The sequence below is a fragment of the Hippopotamus amphibius genome, chromosome 4, assembly GCF_030028045.1.
Source record: "Hippopotamus amphibius kiboko isolate mHipAmp2 chromosome 4, mHipAmp2.hap2, whole genome shotgun sequence".
Classification (NCBI taxonomy): domain Eukaryota; kingdom Metazoa; phylum Chordata; class Mammalia; order Artiodactyla; family Hippopotamidae; genus Hippopotamus; species Hippopotamus amphibius.
In genome coordinates this window covers 51,550,526-51,574,596 of record NC_080189.1, presented here as the reverse complement: position 1 = coordinate 51,574,596, position 24,071 = coordinate 51,550,526, and the positions used below count along the sequence as shown (strand labels likewise).

At 42.4% G+C, this 24,071-nt stretch overlaps 1 long non-coding RNA gene across 1 annotated transcript; it reads left to right on the top strand.

Annotated features, from left to right (window-relative positions):
• Positions 1-4,526: 4,526 nt before the first annotated feature.
• Positions 4,527-23,199, top strand: LOC130850951 (uncharacterized). The gene is made up of 3 exons (XR_009053079.1): positions 4,527-4,605; positions 22,075-22,201; positions 23,009-23,199. It is a non-coding gene; the product is annotated as an uncharacterized LOC130850951 (long non-coding RNA).
• The last annotated feature ends 872 nt before the right edge of the window (positions 23,200-24,071 follow it).

The following is a 24,071-nucleotide window of genomic DNA, read 5'->3' as shown; positions in this document are numbered from 1 at the left end:
AAGTTGACAGTGTTGGAGTTCAGCTTCCCTTCATGCCGTACCCCTCCCTACTTTACGATGGGTCATTTACTCTTCAGACGTCTAGAAAAGCATCATCTCCAATGTGGAATGAAACTTTCTTTTCTCTGTAGGGACAAAAGTACAGGAAAAGGGTTAAGTGTTACGTCAAGTACTCTTAGGACACGTAGGTAAACGGAAAGATTTTTTTCCTCAAAGATAAATGTGCAGTTGGAAAGAGTTCACCTTTGAAACGAAAAGGAATATATGACTGTAATTCTGAAAATGTCCAGATGGTGGAGCTACTCCCTCAGTGATTCCACACCCTTTTCTATGAGTTTTAGATGGGTTTGGATGAAAAGAAAGTTCAGGAAACCTTAGTATTCACATATCTTCTAATCTATGATTTTATAAGGATCCATGATTTTTCAAGACTAGATTTCATTAAGTAATACAAATCAGGATAAATTGGGAACTCAAAAAAAATTAAACTCCTGTTTTCTACAGTATTCAGCTAATTGTTCAGAACTGCTTTCAATCCGTTGCTACAAATTAAAAACCTATCACAGTTGGGGTGAATTTTCTCTTATTGGAAATGGAGAGTCATATAGAACACAATTATGTTATAACATAAGAAACAATACCAAACAAATATCTTATAAATTAAAAAGGGAAGGATATTAACCCCCTCAGCCTAAGCATAAAATAAATTCTAATGTTTTAAAATTAGGTTAAAACTTTTCTTGACAAGATGAATACTTTCTCCTCAGATATACAACCACAGACATCACCAAGAGATTTTTCTTTTTGATTTTAGCCTTATTTTCCCCCCTCCCCTCAAAAGACTTTGAAGTGGCTGTTTTGTATTTATTATATTAGTGAAATGGCCTGATTTTGGCCCCTGTGCATGTTTCCAGGCCAAATGGTTAAATGTTTGATGTTTTTGTATCACCCCCTCCTGAGGACTGTGTCTCTCCTTTGTTTTATTAGCAATACTAAAGCCAGCATACCCAGGGCCCTGGAGAAGGAGAATTGCATTATTTATTCTCTTGGAAGTAGCATGAAAGCATTACTTTCCTCCCCAAACAATGTTTTCTAAACATTCTCTCTGATTACACAAAATTTTTAGTCTGTCCAGCTAAACCATATATTTTAAGAGACATTTTCAAACAAGTATGTTCGGGAACTCAAGTGTTCAGGGACAAAATACAGCCCTCTGTACAGTGTCTAGAAGTTAAGTTGCCCCTAATAAATATACAGCGTGTATAACTGCAGGCTTGGGAGGTCTGTTCGTATTCATGGGAGTTAACAGCATAAATTCCAAGGGAATTCAGAGAACAGACACTTAAAATAATACCAGTAAAGTCACACTAACTGCAGCATGCTCAACACAGCCTGTTTAATGTGGTGTGATTTTTATTAGGTAACGTGTGGTACTTTAAGCCAGAAAACAAAATAACTAAATAGGCAAAACTTGGGGTAATCTCTTTCTAAATGGTTAATGAGAAACAAAGCTGAGAAAACCACTTGTCTGAACCGGATAACAAGGAGATTTTGTGTAGGGTTTTCCCCAGCCATGCTCTTCGGTCAGATAACTGATATCGGCAGTCAGGTTTCCAGAATTCCTCTCCTACGGCTTTTAGCTGACGTGCTCTCTCTTCACAGTCATGATGTTGGCAGCTAATGCTACTGGGACATTTGCTCTCTTTGCTGGAATCTCCCGGTGGCGCCCTGGGAGTGGTTTGTGTTTCCTGGTGAAGGTTATCTTTATTTACCCATGTCGTGGGTCAGCAGAAGGAAACCCAATGCATTAAAGTGTCATGGGGCCATCGCCCTCTGTGACTCACCAGTCTGGGGTTCTGCAGTGGATCTTGTTCAAATCAGAAGTTCAACAGCTGCTAGGCTTTTGGTGGAAATAGGGGCGGACGTAGTGGGTTATTTTGTACTCACTGTTTGTATCAGGAAAAAATTAAACACAGGAACATGGCTTTTTCAGCCAAGTGGAGAAATCCAAAGTGGGTCTATGAGGAATGTGCACAGGTATTCTCCTTTTTTACGTTCTCTCTGCATCCCAACTCCCCGTCATTAAAAGTGACTAGGTATCCTGAAAAATTCCTTTTATTTATCAGTATGTGAAACTTTTCCACTGTTAATATTCTGCATCAAAACCACTTAGTCCGATGTCCCTTCTGGAATAAACCCTGGAAAACCTACCTCCCACAAAGAATATAAACTTAGGATGTGGAGATTTTTAAAAAATATAGTTAACTTTGCTTCAATTATTGAAGGAGACCCCTATTTAATAATGAAGGAGACTCTAAGAAATAGATGTATGTTTGTAGATACTTTAATAGAAGTAAAATACAGCATTTTGTATTCTAGAAAATTTTTTTTCCTCTTGGGAAAGTACTTTTTAGTAGACAGAAAAACGCTATTTACTTTTCTAGCATCCAGTTAATGTGCATTATTTATAAACAGAAAGAAGTAATTATTAATGATCCATTGTGAATGGCCAGGCTAGTAGCCACTTTTATTCTTAACTGTAATGAATGGAATTCACAATTAGTGAGGTCATTATTTTGCCCTTTCAAAAGTAATCGTAATAACCTGGAATAATTGCTTAATGTGACTTATCTAAAAATGCAATGCGTTAACTACTTATTATCCAAGGTATCCACCATCCCAAAGCATAAAATTGGTGACACTGCAAGCTTTCTCCGTTGCACACCCTTAAAGTTTACGTCTGATCTCTTAACTGCCGCTGTTTTTTTCTCTTACCTCTTTCACTAAATAACTAGAGGTGGTCATCAGACAATAAATTCTCTTTGATATCCCTTCCAATTTCCTTCGAGATGGAGTGCAGCTTACCCCTGAGAAATTTAAAACGCTTTTGTTTGTTGTGGTTTAAATTGCCTCCTGACTTTTTTTTTAGGTAGCTATAGTGATAATAGTAAGAAAAAATGAACTGGCTCCAGAGAATATACCATTTAAAAATATATTTTCACCACCCTAGTTCCCTTTTGAAATAATGTTTCTGTTAGTGATTAAATAAGGAGTTTGAGTGGGTGTCATAGTGTCTATAAATAAACTTGAGAACATGCATTATAAAGGGCCATATTTTTACGATCTCATCTCCACTAAACAAAACAATATTTTCTGGCACCTGTACACTCAGTGTTGCATGTAGTTCTTATTATGGAATTTCCTTTCTCCTTTTGAGATTGAAGATAATTACTGAATGTGATAGAAACTTTATAGCCATTAAAAATAGAACAGAAAAATGTTACCAGACGACAAGTTGTTCAAAATAAATATGAAACAGGACTTGAGTCCTGTTTTGAACACTGGTTGGCTCTGCTGGCTTCCAAAAAGATGTAGGTTTCATTTCTTGCCTCTTGATTCTTAAAAAAAAATTTTTTGTAAGAGCTTAGGAAAATGTTTATGAAATCATTGTTTTAATTTTAATTTAGTATAAAATCTGGCTATATGTAATTGCTGTTTTTTTTTTGTTTGTTTAAAATGCCTGCATATTAGAATTTTCAAATAGCTTAACCTATAATTGTCTTTTTCCCATCAGTTCTGGCAGTGTTATATTGAGATTTGGTTGGTTTAAGTAGAGGGAATAGCATCCAGAAATATAATGGTGAAAACAATAGTCCATGTCCCCCCACCCCAACTTTCCCATTCATCAAGACTTATTGACTTCTTTATTATGGGGTGAGAAGAATGAGATTGGAAATGAAATCAGACACATGGAGTATCTGTGGGTGCTTGTTCCACTTAAGTTTGCTAGGGTTTTCAAAAATCCTGATCTCTTATGTGTTTATTATCTGGATTGTGGTGATGGTAACTCAAGTGTATACAGATTTCCAATCACACAATATTGCTTACATTAATTATATGCAGTTTTCTGTATACAAATTATACCTCAATAGACCTGGGGGGAGAAAGCCTCCTGATCCCTTTTCTTTAAAGTTACCAAAAATATTCAGATCTTTTTTTTTTTTTAAAAAAAAAGAGTGATAGCATATGGTAAATCTGCCGAGATCATTTGCAATTTAAATCTGAATTGGATCAGCTTTGATGGTCTCCAAATTCGTCCTTTTGTAGTTCAGAAATAAGGTCTTTCTTTAAGATTCTATAATAACACTGCCTTTATTTTATCAGCTTAAATATAGCATGATAGTCACATGATATTCACAATCCCCCTTTGTGGGATTATAGTAGTCAGTTTCAGAATTGCTATATGAAAATAGGGCCCAGCTCCTGGTCTGGTTTTAGAATGTAAATTGTGTTCCTTTTCCCCAGAGTCAAGGAGCCTCAGTCTGTTAAGTTCCAAATTCATTGAAAATACAGGCCAAGCTCTCCTTCACCAAACATGGCAGTGCTTTTCTCCTTTTCTTAGCTAGATGTTTTTGGATGTTTACTTTGTGTCAAAAGTTAGTGGAGCAATTTAAATGAGATATGTCATGTAATCCTTAAAAACTTTGAGTTAGCAACTAACAGTCTTCTTATTTTACAAATACAGAAGCTGAGACTCTGAGCACCTAAGTGGCATATCAATATTGCACAGCAAATAAGGAGCCAGCATTTGAACTCAGATTAGAGGTAATACTTGTACCAAACACCACTCTCAGTGATTTACATGCGTTTATTTCACTGGCGCCTCAGACAAAGATCCTGAGCGGTGCTCTTTTATTCCCATTTCACAGATAAGGAAACCCAAACATAGAATGGTGCTACATTGCTACCCTGTGGTTCTAAGGCATTATTTACCAGCATATATTCTTCAATAAAAAGAATCTCGTGGCCAATAAATTTGGAGATGTTGCTTATTCTAACTCCTTATTTCTATCTTCTTAGTGAATATTCACCATGCTTACTAGTTGTTCTGAGAAGTTTTGTAGCAACAGTCCTGCTTAATTTTGCTTAACCCAGTGTTTCTCAAATTTATATAGTGTGGAAACCCTATTATGTGTAACTGCTCTTAATATTCTGCAGAAAACACTTTGGGAAATACTCATAAGGCCAGAAAATTTCAAGATAACTGGCAAGGACCCTAGATGGTATTCAGTTTAGAGCATGGGTGACCATGTCTAAATGGTCAGATTTATGTGCTGCTGAAGGTAAGTTTGAACAGCAGTACCCTTTGCAAATAGGGGTGTTTGCCATTGATGGTCTAAAACTGGTCCAGGAGACAGCAACTACGCGTGTTGGGAAAGGGGCATAGCCAACAAACAGGGATACAGGAGGCAGTGCTTGCCCCTGCACTCAGCAGACGTGCTCAGAGTGGAGGCAAATCTCCATTTGACTTCATGCTGCCTATTGCCACAGCCTCTTCCAGAGACATGACGCCCATCATGGAATAGGGTGATGCAGGAACATGGGAGCCTTTTGGGGACAACTCTACGGCCTCCCAATTCAGGTCTCTACTTCCTAAATCTGGTTGTCAAAGTACAGCTGTTCAGCTTGGGAATAAAGTTGGAATTAATGGGTAAATGTGTTCTTGAGAACACTGGACCTGATTTTGCCTGAAGATAAAGCTCGAAGGTCGCCCACTGATGGCGGTAGTTGTGCCCACGAGGTTACGAAACTGAAAATGGCCCTGCGAGTTTTGCTGAATAAGGACAGCAGGAGCAGATCCTTGGAAAAAGAAAGACCTGGGAGTGAGGGGTGGGATGACGGGTTGCTTTTTGAATAATTACAGTGGCTTTCAAGAAAATGTTAGCATTTATCTTACTGCGACATTTGCCTCATTGAAGCTGAGCTGTTTTTCCCTCTTTTCAATGAGATATTGAGGGAGCTCTGAACTCTGTGGCAAATGTTAACTTTTTAATGAAAACCCTTGCACACTGTGTCCCAGAGGCAGGGCCTGTGCAGGGCTGAGAAGCAAACTAAACGAACCGCTGCTCAAAATTCCAGGAGGTTAATAGGCAAATCAACCTAGAAATGGAGAAACCAGCTGTAGCTCTTCTCCTTCCCCGCTTTTCTTACAATTCAAGGCATCTGGGCACCATCTTAGTGCACAAATATCCCATTTTTCAACTTCTGGCGGGGTTTTGGCTAAAAGAGCCACTTGTTTTTTATTATTATTGATGGCATCCTCCTTTTGACAGGCTCCAGACAGCCTTGCCAGTTCAGGTCGCCGAGGTGGGCTGGGAGGTAGGAATCGTGGCCTGATCCCTTGCCTGACTGAAGCGGAAAGGTCACATCACCCCTTCCTCCTGCTTCCTATCACCAGTCCGATTATGGGGATGGAGTATGGATAAGTCCTAGACCTGCACAGCTGACAGATATCTTCAGGTGATCAAGCCTGCGGGTTCTCAGACAGCTACACACCAGAATCACCTGGGCGTTTTTGAAACACTGATACTGGGTCTGCCCCCCAGAGATTCTGACTTAATTAATCTGGGGTGCAGCCTGGGCATGGGGATTTTAAAGAGCTCCCCAGAGGATTTCAATGTGAAGCAAAGATTGAGAACCCACTGGTCGAACCCGAAGTGAATTCTGCAGTTCCATGTGATGGTGATAGATGTGTCCCTCTCCTGAATAGCCATTGGCCACTCTCCCCTGCCAGCTTGCCCCTGCCAGCTTGCCCCTGCCATGCTTTACCGACCCCTGCTCCAAAATACAACGAAAAAGGCCCAGTGGTCATCGGGACAAACCAGGTGAAACGTGATTTCTCAGCGTTTGAATATAGTATCGCACATTTTTAATCCTCTAGAGGGTTCAGGGAGGAAAGAACTTCCCACATCTATTGGACCCCTGATTTCATGGTAGGGCTCAGGGAACTGGGAGCCGGTGACCTACAGATCACACCTCTTTGGCAAATGCTGCTTCTAATCTAAGAAAGAGGCCCTAAACGTGTGGGTTCACATCCTTAGTGTGTACCTAACATATCTGACTCCCCCAGTGGATCACTTTTAACACCTCTCTCTTCTATACAACAAAATTATTTTTAGTAATAAACATGTATCATCGGTAATCATTATTTTTTGGGGGGGTGGTTCTTTAGATGTAAAATAACTTAAAAATTTAAAAGATAAATTTTGATTGAAAAATATGCTTCAAATTCAGTTAAATATTCTACGCATGAATGAAAATTTGCATTTACCATAACAAAAATTTTCTCACAATGTGCATTGGTTCCCTCTTGTAAATATTAAACAAGTAAAACCTCCAGGTAGTCACATAGAAAGACAGAACTGAAGTAACTCAAGTTCTGGTTTTTGTCTTTATAATCACTTGCTGTTGTTGTTTATTCCACATCTACTGTTTGGGAGTCTCTCACATCCTGAGGCTGAAGACACAGTCTGAGCTGAAAGCAAGCTTGAATGACTCTCAGTCATTACAGACTGATTCTGGGAACAGATGCATATAGCATATAGTTGAGTGCACGCATGTTGGAGCCCAACTTTATAACTGGGAGTTTTTAAAATTAATTTCCATGTAGAACACAATATGTATTAAAAGATAAGTATTAAGAATGTGCTTATTTGAAGCGTGTATATATATGTTTGTTTGATCGATTGATTCAAGTCAATTTCTTAGACCTTAGACCAACAAAAGATTTAAGGGGGAGGAGTAGCATTTTATCACTGACATCATTGAGCATGGATGAAGCATGATAATAAAAAGTAGACCGACTTTAGTCAGTTTTGCTACTGTTGACATTTCTCTACAGACAATGCACCCCCTATTACCTACCCCCAGGGCAGGTCACTCCCACCACTTCATCCCTGTACATCGTTCTCTATCTCCAAGGTTACCAAATCTAACAGTGGAGGCTGGAACTAAAACCCAGGTCTCCTGATTGCCATGTCAGTACCTTTCTGTGCCCAACATGTTTTTGTTTTTGTTTTTTTTTGGCACACGGGCTTAGTTGCTCTGCAGCATGTGGGATCTTCCTGGAGCTGGGATCGAACCCGTGACCTCTGCATCGGCAGGCGGATTCTTAACCACTGCGCCACCTAGGAAGCCCCCAACATGTTTTGAATAATACATTTGTCTCTGCAAAGGTTTCAGAAACATTAGATGAAACTTCCAAACCACTCTATAATGAACGATAATAGCAACACAATCTGAAGTGTAAGAGTCAGCCAAAATGTCTACTAGTCCATTTGGTTCTGTGTGTATTGAGATTCAAATCATTTCAGCTCAGAGGTCTGGGTGACATGTGTCCCTTTAGAAAATAGAGATTGCTTTAGCTTTAATAAGAAGAAAATTGTTGTTTCATTTTTATTAACAAGAAGCTTGTATCATACTGAAAAAATTCATTGTCCGTGTTCAGCTTGAATATTGTATTCATTATGTTCCCTAATCTGTGTGATTACTACCTGTGTAATTTGATGTCTGGCATCTGCTATTGGAATTCTTTTAGTCCATTATATTTCCCATCTTTTTTTGTAATGGAGGATAAGATTGGGACGCGGAAAATTGCAGCAGACTGCCTAGGGCGAATTGCAACCAGCCAGCAGCTGGATGGAGCAGCAAAAGATGAGAAGTTACATAAGGAATCAAAGAAAGGTGGCCTCCAGGTCTGTGGTCTGCTGGGACATCACTGGGTAGGAAATGGAGTTGGCCAGGTTTTCAACATGGTGATTGGCCATTCCTAAATTATCTCCAATCACTCAGGTTGGCATTATCCATTCAGCGGAATTAGTAAGATAAAATATGTGGGGTGTAAGTGGGGTGTAATTGTGTAGTGCACTGCTAACAGATGCTTACTTAGAGTATCAGAGGTAAGAAGTGGGGATTGGAACAAAACCAACAAACTTGCAGCAAATTGTTTTTAGATAGATATTAAGTGCACAGATCACAGAACAACAACAAAGCGATACAAACCATCCTTTTATTTTCTCTCCATTCTAACTATAAGCATCCATTTCATTTAGCAAATAATATGAGTCAGGTGGTATAGCATCATGGCAAGAGAATGAACACTGACATCAGATACACCTAGGTGTAAATCCTTAGTCTGATCCATACCACAAGCAAATTAAAACTCTTGTTTCCCTTACTTAAAAGGGGGACTATAATATCTACCTTATAGTGCTGTTATTAAATTGCATCATATTAAACCATATATGATTATGTAACATGTCTATTCAGACCATGGATCATAAATTTTCCTCAATAACTGGTTAGAATTATTTAATTTTTATATTCTAGAGGCAAATCAGACATCATTTCCAGAGCATTTACTTGCCATTGCATTGCCTCACCTACGTTTAGATAGAAATTTCCAAAAACTTCCTGGGCAGTATGGCAATCTGGTCGGGTGGAGTGCAGCCACTTGAATCAGCCAGACCTGTTTCAGACCTCACTTTGCCTTTTGCTATCTATGTGACCTTGGAAAAGTCCCTTAATCTCTTTGAGCCTTAGATTTCTCCCCGCTCTGTACAACATGGAGAATAATGGTCTACCTTGTAGGGTCTTCACAAGGGCTAAAGGAGTTAATGTATGGGAATTGTCTGGTGCAAGTTTATCTATCATTTTAGTATTTTTATGTGACTTTATGGACGTTTTTGTTGTTCTTGTTTATTTGTGGATGCCTGGTTTATCCCCTAGGGGTGGCCAAATAGATTCCCCCCCATCCTCAGGTTAACTGGGTTGCTGAAATCCCAGAAGTCCTGGCATGACTGGCATCAGGAAGAATACCTATGTCTCCTCTCCTGCATTCCCCACTTCCTACTCTCCCTGCCCGTTGCCCTGTGTCCTCCTTTACCATCCTGTTTGCCTCCCCTCTCTCCACACCTGGATGTTGTTTTCTATGAGATCCAGGATTCACAACAAATGCTAGGAAAAACAGAGACCACCACTTCTCCTCCACATCAAAGTCACAGCCCCTCATTCGCCACCCCCATGACAAGGGGAACCTCTGTAGAGCCACGCCTGGTAACACAGAGGGGACCACGTCTGGCCCTTGTCCCTGCTTAGGGCCTTCAGGTGCAACTGAAGCCCACAGACGGGAGCCTCGGGTGGGGGTGAAGCGCCTTGTCTGCCTGACCCTCCCTGGGAGACCCCTGCCCACTAGCAGCGTGGCCAGCCCTTTGCATGGGCCTGTGCTCTGACCTCCTCATTCCTTCCCGCCTGAGGAAGAGGACTGGGGAGGGGGGCACGTTCATACTCTCTGCTAGGAGTAGACTTCCTTTCCATGATAGTGTAAATTGTCAACCGTGTGGCCCTTTTACTCGCCTGCAGCCTTCTTCCCACTAGGGCCACAACCAGCCTGAGGAAGGGGCCAAATCGAAGGTTTAGGGGAAGTTAGAGAGGATTGGACACTAGCATTTACCAGCTGCATGACTCTGAGCAGCCTCTATAAACTCTCTTTGGTCTCAGTTTCCTCAGTTGTAAAGCGGAGATAATAATGCCACCTACTTTGTTGAGCCGTAGAGAATTAAATGAATAACATATATCATCTTTCTTGGTCTAGTGCCTAGATACACAGAAGGAACTCGTTGAACACGAGCTTCCTTCCCTTCCATTCCGTTCTGTCTATATCCTATTGTTCACATGTTAGTATTTCTGAAGTTGGTTAGTGTCCTATAATTAATGACCTCTTATGATGAAATACAGTAAAAACCTATCATATATCGATGGCCTACTATCCGTAATTACTTTCTGTGCATTATCTTATTTAGTTATCCCAATAGCCTCATGATGCAGCTATTATTCTATTTTGTCAGTGAAGAAGATGAGATTCAGAGTAATCACATAGCTAGTAAAAGAGCTACAACTGACTCCAAAGCCAATGCTCTTAATGGCCCCAATCACCCATGTCTGCTTCACCAAAAATTGTAAAGTAGGGGAGACTTGTCTCACCTCTTTCACTAAAGCTCACCTTTTAGCATTTCCCCCAATCTGATCACCCAAGGCTGAGGAGCTCATGCCAGATGCCCCATATACTGCCCAGGAAGCTCTTCATTTCTTGCTATCCCCCCAACTCCATTGACCTCATGCCCTGGAATCAGTTAAGCGGTCACATATGGTCCTTACTAACTTACCTGGTTAAAACTGAAAAAATATAATAATAGGGGCAAATATTTATACAGCACTAAGTATGTATCATGCACTGTTCTAAGCACTTGGCATAAAACTCATTCAACCTCACAACAGCCCTGTGCGCCAGGCACTGCTAACAGCCCAGTTTTACAGATGAGGAAGCTGAGGCACAGAGAGGCTAAGTGACTTATCCAAGTCACACAGTTGGCATGTGGTGGAGCAGGATTGGAGTCCCACCATCTGGCTTCAGAATCTGCACTCTGAAACTATTATCCAGACTGCCTCTCTATCTCCTCTGCAAAAAGGAGTCCCAGAGAAAGAATACCTCAACCAAATATATTAATCTTATAAAGATGTAGTGTTCAGCCATGAGACAAATTGTAGGGGGTGGGGAATGCCAGAGCCACCATCTTGTAGCAAGACTTTGTTCTTTAGACAGTGACATGTCTGTCCTTTTCTTTGCGGCATCCCACGAGACTGAGATCATCTTTGGGGCAAGGATCGTATTCAGATTATCTTTTTGCATCTCTGGTACCTCACCCAGGGCCCTCTCTCTATCCATGCTCTACTTCAGGCCCTCACTGCTCTCTCCTGGACCATGGCAACCATATCCTAATTGTCTTCCTTTTCCTCACCAGTCCCTGCTGGATATTTTCCACAAAAGCTATTGAATTGTGAAGCTAGTCATATCACTCTCCTTAAATTCCTCCTGGCTGATAAAAATTTCTCCGATTGTGTTCCTTAGGACACTGTAGCTCTGTGAAGTACTAACAGGATTTCAGTGGAGAAAAAAATACCATGGACAGTTTTATGATGAAATTTACTGATATATATAAAACTACAACATTAAGTGTATTTATATAGTTATTGTTATGCAGTTATTTACCTTTAAGAAATGTACATGCCCAAGAGTGCAAGGAAGGCACATGAAAAATCACATTACAGTTACATTCCAGAGATTTGATCTAAGCCTGGATACCTAGGCAGCATTCGCCTACTAAACACTGTATTGGATATTGTCTATGTGATGCATGCAGATCTTTTATGTAGCTTGTCTTAAAATTTCAATGCATACTTGTGATATTATCCAGCAAATACTATCCATGAAAGCTGTGTAATAGAACTTTCTGGGATGATAGAAATTTTCTATATCTACATTGTCCAATAAACTAGCCATTATCTCCAAGTGGCTTTTGAGCATTTGAAATGTGGATAGTGCCACTGAGGAACTAAATTTTTAAATTTAAATAGCTCCATGTGGTTAGTGACTGCTATATTGGACCACACAGCTGTACACGAACTATGTGAATCAACATTTGATCTTTTCTTGCAGCAACTAATTTAGCTGGGTGACCGTTGTTTGCCATCTGCTTTAGTCAAGGCTGATGATCTCTTGGCAAACCAGTTTCATCTTGTTATTTTCTGCTTTGCTTTAGCCTTGTCAAAGTCTTTTGTGTTCTTCATATATATACTCTGCTCTTTCTCTCCTTATTCCTTTGCTCACTTTCCTCCCTGTCTTCTCCTCCTGTCTCTACTAGGGATTCAGCTCAGGTCTCTAAGTTATTGGCTACCATAGTACTTCTATTTTTTGCTGTGTGTATCCCCAGATCTTAGCAGAATGCCTATTTAGTCCCATTGATAGTATCATAATCTATATATGAAAAGCATTTCTTTTGTGGTACTCTTTACAATGTAGGGTTTTGTTGACCATCTTTCTTAAACGAATAGCAATAAAGTATTGGAAATTATAACAGTTCTCTTCCTCTGCCTTTTCTCCTTAGTGCCTCAGAGCAGAAGAGCTGTGGTGTAGGTAACGTATTAGTTATCTATTGGTATATAACAAATTACCCTAAAACTTTGCAGGTTAAAACAACAGACCTTTATGATCTCAGTTTCTATGGGTCAGGAATTGGGAGCAGCTTAGCTGAGTGCTTTTAGTTCGCAATTTTCATGAGGCTGCAGTCAAGCTTTCACCTGGGACTGAAGGCTTAGCCGGGGAAGGACCCACTTACAAGCTCATTTGTGTGGCTGTGGGGAGGCCTCAGCTTCTCACTGACTGTTGAGTAGAGAACTCAGTTCCTGGCCGTGGGGGTCTCTCAATAGGCTTCCTGATTGTCCTCACCACCTGCAGGCCAGCTGTACTTAGAGCAGGTGATGAGAGAGAGAGAGAGACAGAGAGCAAGCAAGAGAGAGAGAGGTGGAGGCCACAGCATTTATGTCTCAGAAATGACATGCCATCCCTTTCACCATATTCTGTTGGCCACACAGACCGACCCTGGTGCATGTAAGAGGGGCTGCACAAGAATATGGATAGCAAGAGGTGGGGATCTGGGGGCTGGCTCTTATCCACCTTATCTACCTTAATGGAACTGTTGCTCTTAAGGGCCTCTGGACTGCAGTAATAATGCTGGAATCAATGAATGAGAATGCTCCCTAATGCTTCCTCAGGTGTCAGGCCCTCAGCAACCAACTCTGTCACAGGACCTTCGTGAGTGTGGACACAGATGAGAAAACTCACAGGCAGAGGCAGAGCTGGGCTCAGAAACTCCATCTTATCTTCAGGCTCCCATGTTTGTCACCAGATGATGCAACCCAAGCAATATAACACCTCTCAGCCTCTCCCTTGGCCAAGTCAGCCCTCTGGCATCCTCATCTATAAAAAGGATATGCTAATATTTCCCTAGTTACCTAATGGAGCTGTTGTGGATCCAAGGAGAGAATTTGATGGAAGTGCCCTGTAACCCTCCCAGCATTTGACATGTATGGTGAAACCTTGGTGGGCCTAATGCACTAGTTCTGAAGACCACCTCTTGGCCCTCCTCCTCATCACACCTGCTTTCCCACCATCACGTTGCTCTCTACAGGGCCACACGTTGCTTCTACTTTAACAAGTCCGAAGACCAGCTGTTTTCTTTTGGTATCTTTTTATTGCAGCTAAAATTCCAAGGGCTGCAGGGGGAAAGCTGCTGAAAACACAACAGGCCCTGGGCCTCACTTCAAAGCAGCTTTCATCATTCTTCACACGCTATTTTCAGGACCCTCGTCTGTTCTCTCCTGGGTACCAGATTCTCCTGGAGATTTTCCTTTGTGATATCACTAGTTACAGAACTCTGGCCCTGGACATCATGTTTATATCTGATTTGTACATGTCCACATGGCCCATAAAGTTTATAAGGGGGTTAGAGAGCTTTTCCTTGTTCATAAATCTTTCCCTGCAGACTCCCTCTAGGAGTGGGGAAGAAGGAGGCAGGAACACGAGAGGAAGGGGGCATGAGACTGAAGGGAGAGAAGCGTCAGAGCATTAGGCTTCCCTCCTTGAGCTTCTCCCCATCATTTCCCTCCCTCCAGAGGGGTCCCTGTGAGGGCCTGAAAGCTGAACACCATGGGCAGGTAAAGTAGATCTCCTTTTCACCATCTGTGAAATGGAGATAATAAGAGTGCCTATTCATGAGGCTGTTCTGAGAATTAAACAAGGTAAAGAACACAAAGCATTTAGCATAGGCTATAGAAAATAGCAAAGATGCAATGCAGTTTAACTGGCAAAAGTGACAAGAGTTTTCTGTGCTGTACACCCACTGCCCTGCCTCTGTCCCCCAAGCATCCCCAACTTACCACCCAGCTGACTCTTGGATTGTTTTCACTCAAAACCTGGCTGCCCAGAACTCCTCCCTGGGAATTCCCTGGTGGTCCAGTGGTTAGGACTCTGTGCTTTCATTGCCGAGGGCCTGGGTTCAATCCCTGGTTGGGGAATTAAAATCCCACAAATTGCTTAGTGCAGCCAAGAAAACAATCACAAAAAACTTCTCCCTGCAATGGGCCATCTGACACCCCCAAACCCCCAAGAAGCATTGGCATAAAAATAACTCTTTCCAGGTATACTTGCTGCATTTTTGAAGCTGAGATTTGTCACATCCCAAAGTAGATATATTATTGGGTACAACTCCATGGATGGCTATGTGAACGTTTCTGAACTTTAGGAGGAAGAATTTCAAAAACATTTCGTACATACATACTCTCCCCCAACTCGCACCTTACTTGGAAGGAAATGTCTGCTGGCCAGTGGAGGTACTCTGAAAGAATAATAGATCAATAATAATTCACCACTGGTCACACAAATTCCCTTGGCAGTTTCAACCAGTTGGGGTTCAGGAAAGTCATTACAGGATGTGTCCACCCAGGCAAGGCAAAGGAAAAAAGACTGTGAAATTATTTTTTGAATTGCCTCCAACTATCAAAATAGGTAACTTGGAGGAAAGGAAATTTGATTCCTGTAAAATTATTTACAATTGTCTTGTGGATGTTCTTGTCTCTGAAATCCAAGTACCCTCTAACCTCCAAATTGCCATTGTCCCCCATAATGCAGCAAAAGTGATCTTTTAAAAATGTGAATCTGAGTAGCCAACCCTTGTTCTCAGGTTGAAAATAGAACAACTGAATGTGGCCTTCCTGACCTGGCCCGATGGGGCCATGCCCCCCTCCCCAGGCCCACTGCACAACTCATCTGAGTTCCTCCCTACTTCCAAGCTTTACATGCCCTTTCCCCTGTCTGCAAGGCCTTGTCCTTCCTCCCTCTGTCTAGTCAATTCCCACTCATCCTTCAGATCTTATCTCAAAGACCACTTATTCCAAGAAGCCTCCCTGACACTCCCCCAGCCCACCTAGACCATGTAGGAATTTTTCAGCCACATGCTATATTCAATATGGTGACATTTTCCACGCCACTGTTACATGATCCATTGTTTATTTATTTGTATGACACTTGTCTCTCCTGCCAGAATGCGCATTTGCTGAGAATAAGGGCTTTGTCTTTTCCACACTCTCGGCTCCTTGAATAGTACCCCAAACCAACCAGGTGCTTAGTAAGCACTTGGTCTATGAATGTTTGAATCCCAGAGTCAGTGGATAGCCACCCATTTCTCCATCTTGCAAGACCTTGATAAAGAGAATGCAGCCCGCATCAGGGTACTATCTGATGGATCCAGAAAGTCCCTAGATTGCCTAGAGTAATTGAATCAGAGCATTTTAGCAATAGAAAAGAAATGGGATTTTATTAGTTCAACCCCTCATTTTATAGATAAGGAAACTAAAGAGCAACAGGGTTAAGGTCTCTCAACTATTTAACTACAGAGTTGAGGCTAGGATATAGTCCTCAAAATCCCTACCATGCATACTTCTCATTAAGCTAGTAGATCCCCAAAATGCCAAATAAATGCATAGTTCAGATATAATTGTAATGGTGAATGGTCCAGGCAGCCCCCTTCCCCCATCACACGGCCAGCTTCTGTCCCTCCCTGAGAAGACACAAGCCTTCGTTACATTATCTCTCTCCCTAACTCTGATATCACTGAGGGCCCTTCCTTTGAACTCTGTGTTGCCATGGCAACTGCTCCTTCACGAACATCATCATCGCTGCCCGCAATTGCCTATGCTGAGGTGGATGGCTGCCAAACAAATCACAGGCAATTTTTTTTTTAAGTCAAGAGGGCCGAAAGCCTCAGATCAAGTTCAAATTATTTGGAGGATGTGTGTGTCAGGGACACTTAGCATCAGTTCTGATGGGAAGGCAGATAAAAGCTTGATTTAGGACGAGGGTAGGGGAGGCACAGGACAGCTCAGCCTCAGAGCTTGGAGAGCTCTTTCAGAAGCTCTTTGATGTGAAGGAGACGTTGGAAGTTGCGTAATTCTTGCAGGCGGTCTAGACACAAAGGCTGCTCAAACAATGCAAAGGGGCCAAATATGCCGAGAAGGCTTGTTCCGTCCTTTCTTTTCTCCTCTGCTCCAAATCCCCTTTATCTTTCTCAACAACCTCAGATCCAACACGTAAGTTTTGTCCCAAGGAGGGAGACATTAGTGCCACGGGAGTACATTTACAAGGCTGATGGACTTGGGATATAATAGGAACTGTGAGGGGTTCTGTATGTTAAGAGATGTGGTCAACACAGTTATAGCGACTAGTCTGGGGGAAGCTTAAGGCAAGTTCTGATTGCTTGGGACAGAGATCTCCCATCTCACGAGAGAGAAACAAATGCTTTACAAATTGGTCACGTCCCATTAGCTCATATTAATTTACTTCCCCGACCCCCAGGGCTAACAGGCAGTGTTTTTCTTCCTTTTGTTTCTCCTCTCCATCCCCCCTGTGATTTCCTCTTTTCTTTTCTCTATCATCCAATAGGGTTGTACTGACTGTTTCTAGTTTGCTCAAGTTTTATTTTCCTATGTAACTGTTGCACTTGCCAGCCCCCAGATCCTTTGCGTTGTAAAACCCGTGCTACACATGCCCCCTCACAGCCTGCATTCCATCGCTTTGCCTAAATCAAGTTGCTGGATCAGTCCCGTGTGTTAGCAGGATAATAACTTTCCTTAGCAGGACAAAATGGTGCAGAGAGTGTTGGCTTTTCTGCTTCAAAGGCTTGAGAGATTCCTTTAACCACAAAAATGAGAATAGAACATAATGGATATACAAGAGTCCCACGATGGCAATCTCGCTGCTGGAAATGTTCATGAATTACCTGTAATTTACCTCAAAATGTACCATATGTTGGACTGCAAGATGCACTTTTCCTTTTTTACTTAAATGGACTGCTATTCAGAACAGTTTTTTTCCCCTTGACATGGGAATAGATGTTGGGAATAGATTGGGGGGAAGGGGCCCACAGAAGTTTCACAAATTAAAGTAGGCACATGTTTTCATGTGAATGCTTTGTACAAGGGAAAGAAAATGGAATTAGGTGCGTTTCCCCCCCTTAATACACCGTCAGCCCCATAGGGCCAGGATGAGAAGATTAAAGACACTTTTGGAGGGGAGAAGGCAGTGAACCACCAATACACCAGTTCCTTTCATGCGTTTCATGCAAAGGGACAGAAATGACAGACCCTTCCATGGCTTGATTTATGTAGTCAGGAGACTTGAAGAGTGGCTCTGCCAAGACAGAGGGAGGCCCCATCACCTACGATGCCCTTTGCTTTCTGCACAGTCCAGGATGGATCTCCCACGTGCTCTCTCTTCCATGTTTACCGTGAGGGCTTATTGCTATATATTTCCATACGTGTCAGAACTTCCACTTCTTCACCTCTTTTGAATACCATCAGAATCTCAGTTTCTTAATTCCCCTGAAGCTGACCAGACGCAGAGGGGAAAAGCCAACAATGGCAAACCTTATTTTCCACCCAGAGCCACAGCCTTGCCACTAGCCCGGCCACATCTGCGTTTTTTGAAGGGAAATGTCATAATATTGCTAATCAATAGGAAGAGTGACAGGCCCATTTGTCAAGAACAAGCCAGCACTGCAGCTGTTGTCCTCCTCTCTATCTTTCTCCTGGGCTTTGGAAAGGGAACCTCAGGGAAGGGCCTGCTGTGTGTCTGGTACAGCCCCCTCCTATGCTGGGGGACAACAGGGAGCCACTGGGAGGAAAATGGTGCAACATCTTGCTGACGCTCTGAACAAGTTGGGTCGAATGCAATGGCAAAGGCTGGGGAAGAAACACGGGGTTTCTAACAGTGGCGTGCAAAAGCAACCAGACACCCTGCAAGGAGAGAGGATCTTCTGTATCAGGAAGTCTATGGACCCTTCATCCAGGGAGTGCAGCTGGTTATGTGTTTCTTTTGAGCTGCAGATGTTTCTTGCTGGTCTGCTGATCAGAGGGACCAGCAGGTCATCTCAAAGGAGAGATGGGAGGGGGGCGGTGGGGTTGGGATGCAAACTTAATGATGATTTTCATCTTTGCTCTGGAGGAAAATGTAACCAGAGGGTGGAGAATGGTGGCAGGGCAGGCTGTAATCTCTGCCCCCGCCCCCCCCACCCACACACACACTAGCTCCCCTGAGCTGATAGAAACACGGATGGGCAGAGCTTGCCACAATTATCAGGTCCGTCATGCATGGGGCCTGGGTTTGTGTGGAGGGGACAGGACGGAAATGCCCTTTTCCACCCCACCCAAATAATTTTTAAATTAGGAAATTAATCTTAATTGACTCTTGTACCTCCAGCTTAGGTGACCCAACTTATTGTTATGGCTTTTGATGCTTGCGGCGGGGGGAGGGTCCCCAAAACTACTAATTTTATTTGATTGGTGCAAGGGAACGAATGCTGATATTAATAAGGAAGCCCTTAAAGAAGTACTGGTAACTTTTCTTGTCAATTTGTACTTCTCCTATGTGTTTCTTGCCTCTGAGGACAGGTGATGCTCTAGAAAATGCCCTTTTTTTTCTCACAGTATCCCCAGTTTGCGGCATTGGAAGCAATTAATATCCAATTTAAAGACAAAGGTGGTATTGTTAGTATATTATCAGGTATATATCTTTCAGAAAGATGTGAAAGTGAAAATATGTCAGGAAGGAAATTCTGGCCAATTAATAGTCCAACCTTGAGGTCAGTGAGTGAACATCCATATGTTTGCAGAATCCCCAATGCAAATGCCACTGGAAAATTTTGCTTGCTTAAAAGAAGGCAATGAGTTTAAAATACTATAACATATTGTTATAGACTAAGTTGTGTCCCTCCCACCCCGCAAGAGTCGTATGTTGAAGGCTTAACCCCCAACATGACTGTTTCTGGAGATAGGGTCTTTAGAAGGTAAATAAGGTTTAAAGGTAATTTAAGAAGATAATAAGGATGGGGTCCCTAATTTGATAGGATTTTGACCTTCTAAGGAGGGGATGACAGAAAGATCTTTCTTTCCACTCTGTGAGAATATAACAAGAAGACAGCCATCCGCAATGTGAGAAGAGAATTCTCATGAGAAGCTGTATCAGCCAGCACCTTGATCTGGACTTCTGCCTCCAGAACTGACAGAAATAAATTTCTGTTGTTTAATCCACCCAGTCTATGATATGTTAACCTGAACTGGTTAAGTAACACATATTTTTCTCCAAAGTAAAGCACCATGATAACATTTCAAGCATGGAACGTCTGTAATCCCCCCTGGAGCCACAAGTATAGGATAATAAGATTGATTTTCAAAAGCATATTAAAATATCCGTGCAAATGAATACAAGTCTTTTTATGGTAGTTGACTTGGAATACCGATGTAGCCCTAGTGATAATGTCTTTGCTGATAATACTTCTGGAGAGTTTCTTTTAGAATTCTGAGTCAGCAGCATATTTGTGAAGCTCTTCAGTAGACACATGTTCTTGTTTTTAAGGGTGGTTTAATTTACTGTTTCCATTTATAAGTCATTCAGAGCAAGCCTGGAATCAAGCTGGTAATCAGAAGAAGGTTACCATTGTTTGGATCAACAACAAGGTGTGTATGTGCAGTGATAAGGCTTATGAGACTTACAACTATGTCAGAAGATTATTCTGAAAGTATAGCCTGGGTCACGATTGGCCAGGGGAGCATCGCAAAGCAAGAGGCTGGCCTCTAGGGGAAGCAACTCATGCTTGTGAGTACCTTGTTCTGGTACCTCAGCTTTGGTAAAAAAAAAAAATTAATTAATTAATTAATTCATTTATTGACTGTGTTGAGTCTTCGTTGCTGTGCACAGGCTTTCTCTAGTTGTGGTGAGTGGGGGCTACTCTTCATTGCAGTGTGTGGGCTTCTTATTGCAGTGGCTTCTCTTGTTGCAGAGCACAGGCTCTAGGCACGTGGGCTTCAGTAGTTGTGGCACATGGGCTCAGTAGTTGTGGCTTGCAGGCTCTAGAGCACAGGCTCAGTAGTTGTGACACACAGGCTTAGTTGCTCCACAGCATGTGGGATCTTCCGGGACCAGGGATCAAACCCATGTCCCCTGCATTGGCAGGCGGATTATATACCACTGCACCACCAGGGAAGTCTCTGGTACCTCAACTTTTGAGTTTACTTTATTTGATCCTTACAACATTTTTGGAGACATATATTTTCATCTGTGGAAAAGCAACTGTCATTTTGTTGGATAAGTCCTGGTAAGTTTGTTCAAACAAAACAAAACAAAACAAAACAAAACAAAACAAAACAAAATCCGTATTGATGCGGATATAATGAAAAAGTACGAGTTCTGTAGCAGACACAAGTGAATATGAGTCTCAGATCTGCCTCTTATAGGCCACATGATCTTGGGTCAGTCACATAAGCTCTCTGTGGCTCAGTTTCCTCATCTGTAAAATGGGTTGTGGTGGAGTACTAAGTTAAATTAGATGAGATAATACACATAAAACACCCAGAAGAATGTTGCTGTATAGAAAGCATCCATTCATGTTAGTTCCCTTCTCTGCTGCTTTCATACTTGGGGATCAAAGCTGATGCCCGGAGGCAAGGCTGAAATAGGAAGTAATCACAATGTCAGCTTGACAATGACGTAGAGGTGGAACAGAAGGAAAGTGCTTTTACCCTTTGAGATATCAAAGGGAAGGACCCTGCAGTTTGTAAAATGGCTCTAAATGAGTTTCCTTTCCTCGTGTGACAGATCTGGCTCCTTTTCTTTAAAGCTGTCACTTGGCAGCTTTTCCTTTTATTCCCTTGCCTTTTCTCCCTGCTTCCCCTGCTTCCTGTTGGGGATGACAGTATCAAGGTGGCCTTGATTTGGATTTTTGAAACTGGAGATGAGTTTTCAGTCCAAAGATTTCTTTCCTACTATGGCAGAGCTAACCATGTTATTGTTCAAGGGAATGTGTCTAAGATTACTAAGTGAAGAATGGTAGGAAATAAAGACTGTTAATCAAGGAGAATGGGCACCAAAGGACAGTCTGGTGTTTCTTTCAGCACTTGTTTCCTTCTTTGGGTTTTTGTCTTCACACAAAGTAAACATCCTAAGTCTTATTTTCTTCTGGATTAGCAAAAATAAGAGATTAGTCTAACACAATTGAGGGCACTTTCTGTGTTGTCCTTTTGTGTGTCTAGGCTCCTCTGGTACATAGAGCTTCTGGTAATTGACTACTGAGGGCACAATGGCATATGGAGGTCTGCATGTGATAGGCAAAAACAATGTACAGGCTGACAACTGGTGTTTTCTAGGACCTGAAGGAATGTTCCCAGTGGTGGTCTGTGCAGTACATCCTCTCTCCTAGTGGAATTCCTATCCACAAGCAAACTACCGATGTGTCAATGCACTTAACTGAGGAAAGACTTAAAAATTTTCTATAATGTGAAATTTTTCAGATTGACGAATGAACTAGAGTTGCCAACTTTTTTCATTCACATCACCCTCACTGAACAACTTGCAAACATCATATTGTCAAGCACCAGATCATCTGATGTGGGCAAGATGTGGCTTACGGAAGGCAAGGTGTGTGATCTACTGTTCCATGTGCTTTGGGGGTTAAAGTTATACAGAAGGCAGTGACATGATACACTGGGCACGTATGTGTACACTTTGGAGTCAGGCAAACCTGGATTTGAATCTTAGCATGACTGTAAGACAAGTCCTTAACCTCAGCCTCAGTTTCCTATCTGTAAAGTGTGAAACATAATGCCTACCTATAAATGAGGACCCAGGCTATCCCTGTTAGGAAGCTGTACATACTACTGTTTTGTAATAATCATCTATTTCCCCTTAGGGTGACCAATGAACCTGGAAGATAGGTGAGGCTGTATTAAAACAGTGGATGCCAGTTTGCAGAGTCTGAAAGAGAATCTGTGGTATTTATAGTTTACAGTGACAAAATTCTTTAGAAAGCTAAGTTGAAAGGAAGTGGGCTTAAACCTGCAGAACTAACAGATTATAAGATTTTACAAGGTGCTGCTGTTATTTGGAAACATGTAATTTGCTTAAGGAGCCGACAGAAAGGGATCTGTGCTTGTTTTATTCTTAAGTGGAAAAATTCCCTAAACTGTTTTTTACTAGCAGACTTGTAAAGAACTAAGTTGAACTGGAGAAAGTGGGCTGGGAAGTGAGAGAAATGTGGATTTAGCCACAGAGTTTGCTCTGGTCCTCCTCATTAGGGAGCCCAGGGTTTAGTACTATCAAATTGATTACTGGAGCTGCCTATTATTATATCCAGATTTGTTGCACCCCCAAGGAGAGTAAAACAGTGACCCTGAGGTCAACTGGAGGGCTAGAGAGCTTGTTAAAAGTACATCTATTTTCTTTCAGCCCCTGTTTGCTCTTGGGCTGAGTGGCCTCCCAACTGTTGGACCCCACAGCTGTTCAGAGGACCCTGCCCACGGCCACAGGATGCCCACCACCCAGACAACTGACAGCTCAACTGGGTACCATGCTTCCCACTGGCCATGGAAGTCTAGAAATGGTTTGGTGAAGAGGTGAAAAATAAACCTTCCGCTCTGATGTCACCCAAGCCTGCCTGTGTGCTTTTTCAGCTGTCAAAAGATTGTGCCAACAGTGTCCGATCTACACATTCCTATCACCTGGAGATCTTTGAAAAGTCCCAATGCCAGGTCTCAGTTCGTACCAAGTGAGTCAGGTGTCTGGGGGGGTTGGAGCCAGGCATAAGTATTTTTTAAAAAGCCCTGGGTGATTCCAACATGTAGCAAAGTTTGGGAACCATTAGACTGAACTTTACAAACAAGATATTACCTCAAGGCTTCCAAATGTATTCAAAGCATCTGACGCGGTAGATGCTTATATATGACAGCTCCCTTTTCTATTAGAGAGTTTGATGATAATGTTGATGACAATAATAATTATAGTAATAATAGCAAGCTGTTATGTTACCAGCGCTGCTGAGTTGGTCCCCAACAAGGGTCCTCCACGCTCAGTGTCGCTCCCACCAATAGAATGAGACCAAGTTTGGTTCAGAAGCAAAGGCAAGATTCCTTCTTTGATCAGAGAATGGAGAGGAGTGAGCTCCAGCTCTAGAGCACACGCTCTCCCTGACAGGCCACGGATGGGCTGCTTTATAGGGTCTCCGCGCGGGGAGGGAGCAGAGCGCTCACCGTGCGTGCAGCTGTGAGGCTGAGACTCGAGATGGCAGTGCCGGGCGCAGCGCCTCTGCACACGGCGCGCCGCCGCCACGTTGAATCGCAGCGGCGCGTGCACGGTGCCGCCGCCCTGAGGCGTCCGCAGGGCAGCTCTGCAGGGACGCTGAGCTGAAGGGCCACATGTGAGGCCTCTGCCCACGGCTTCCTGTGAGCAAGTGAGACTAGGCAAAGCACGAAGGAGAAGAAAAAAGGTTAGACTTTATTCCCCAGATTCTATC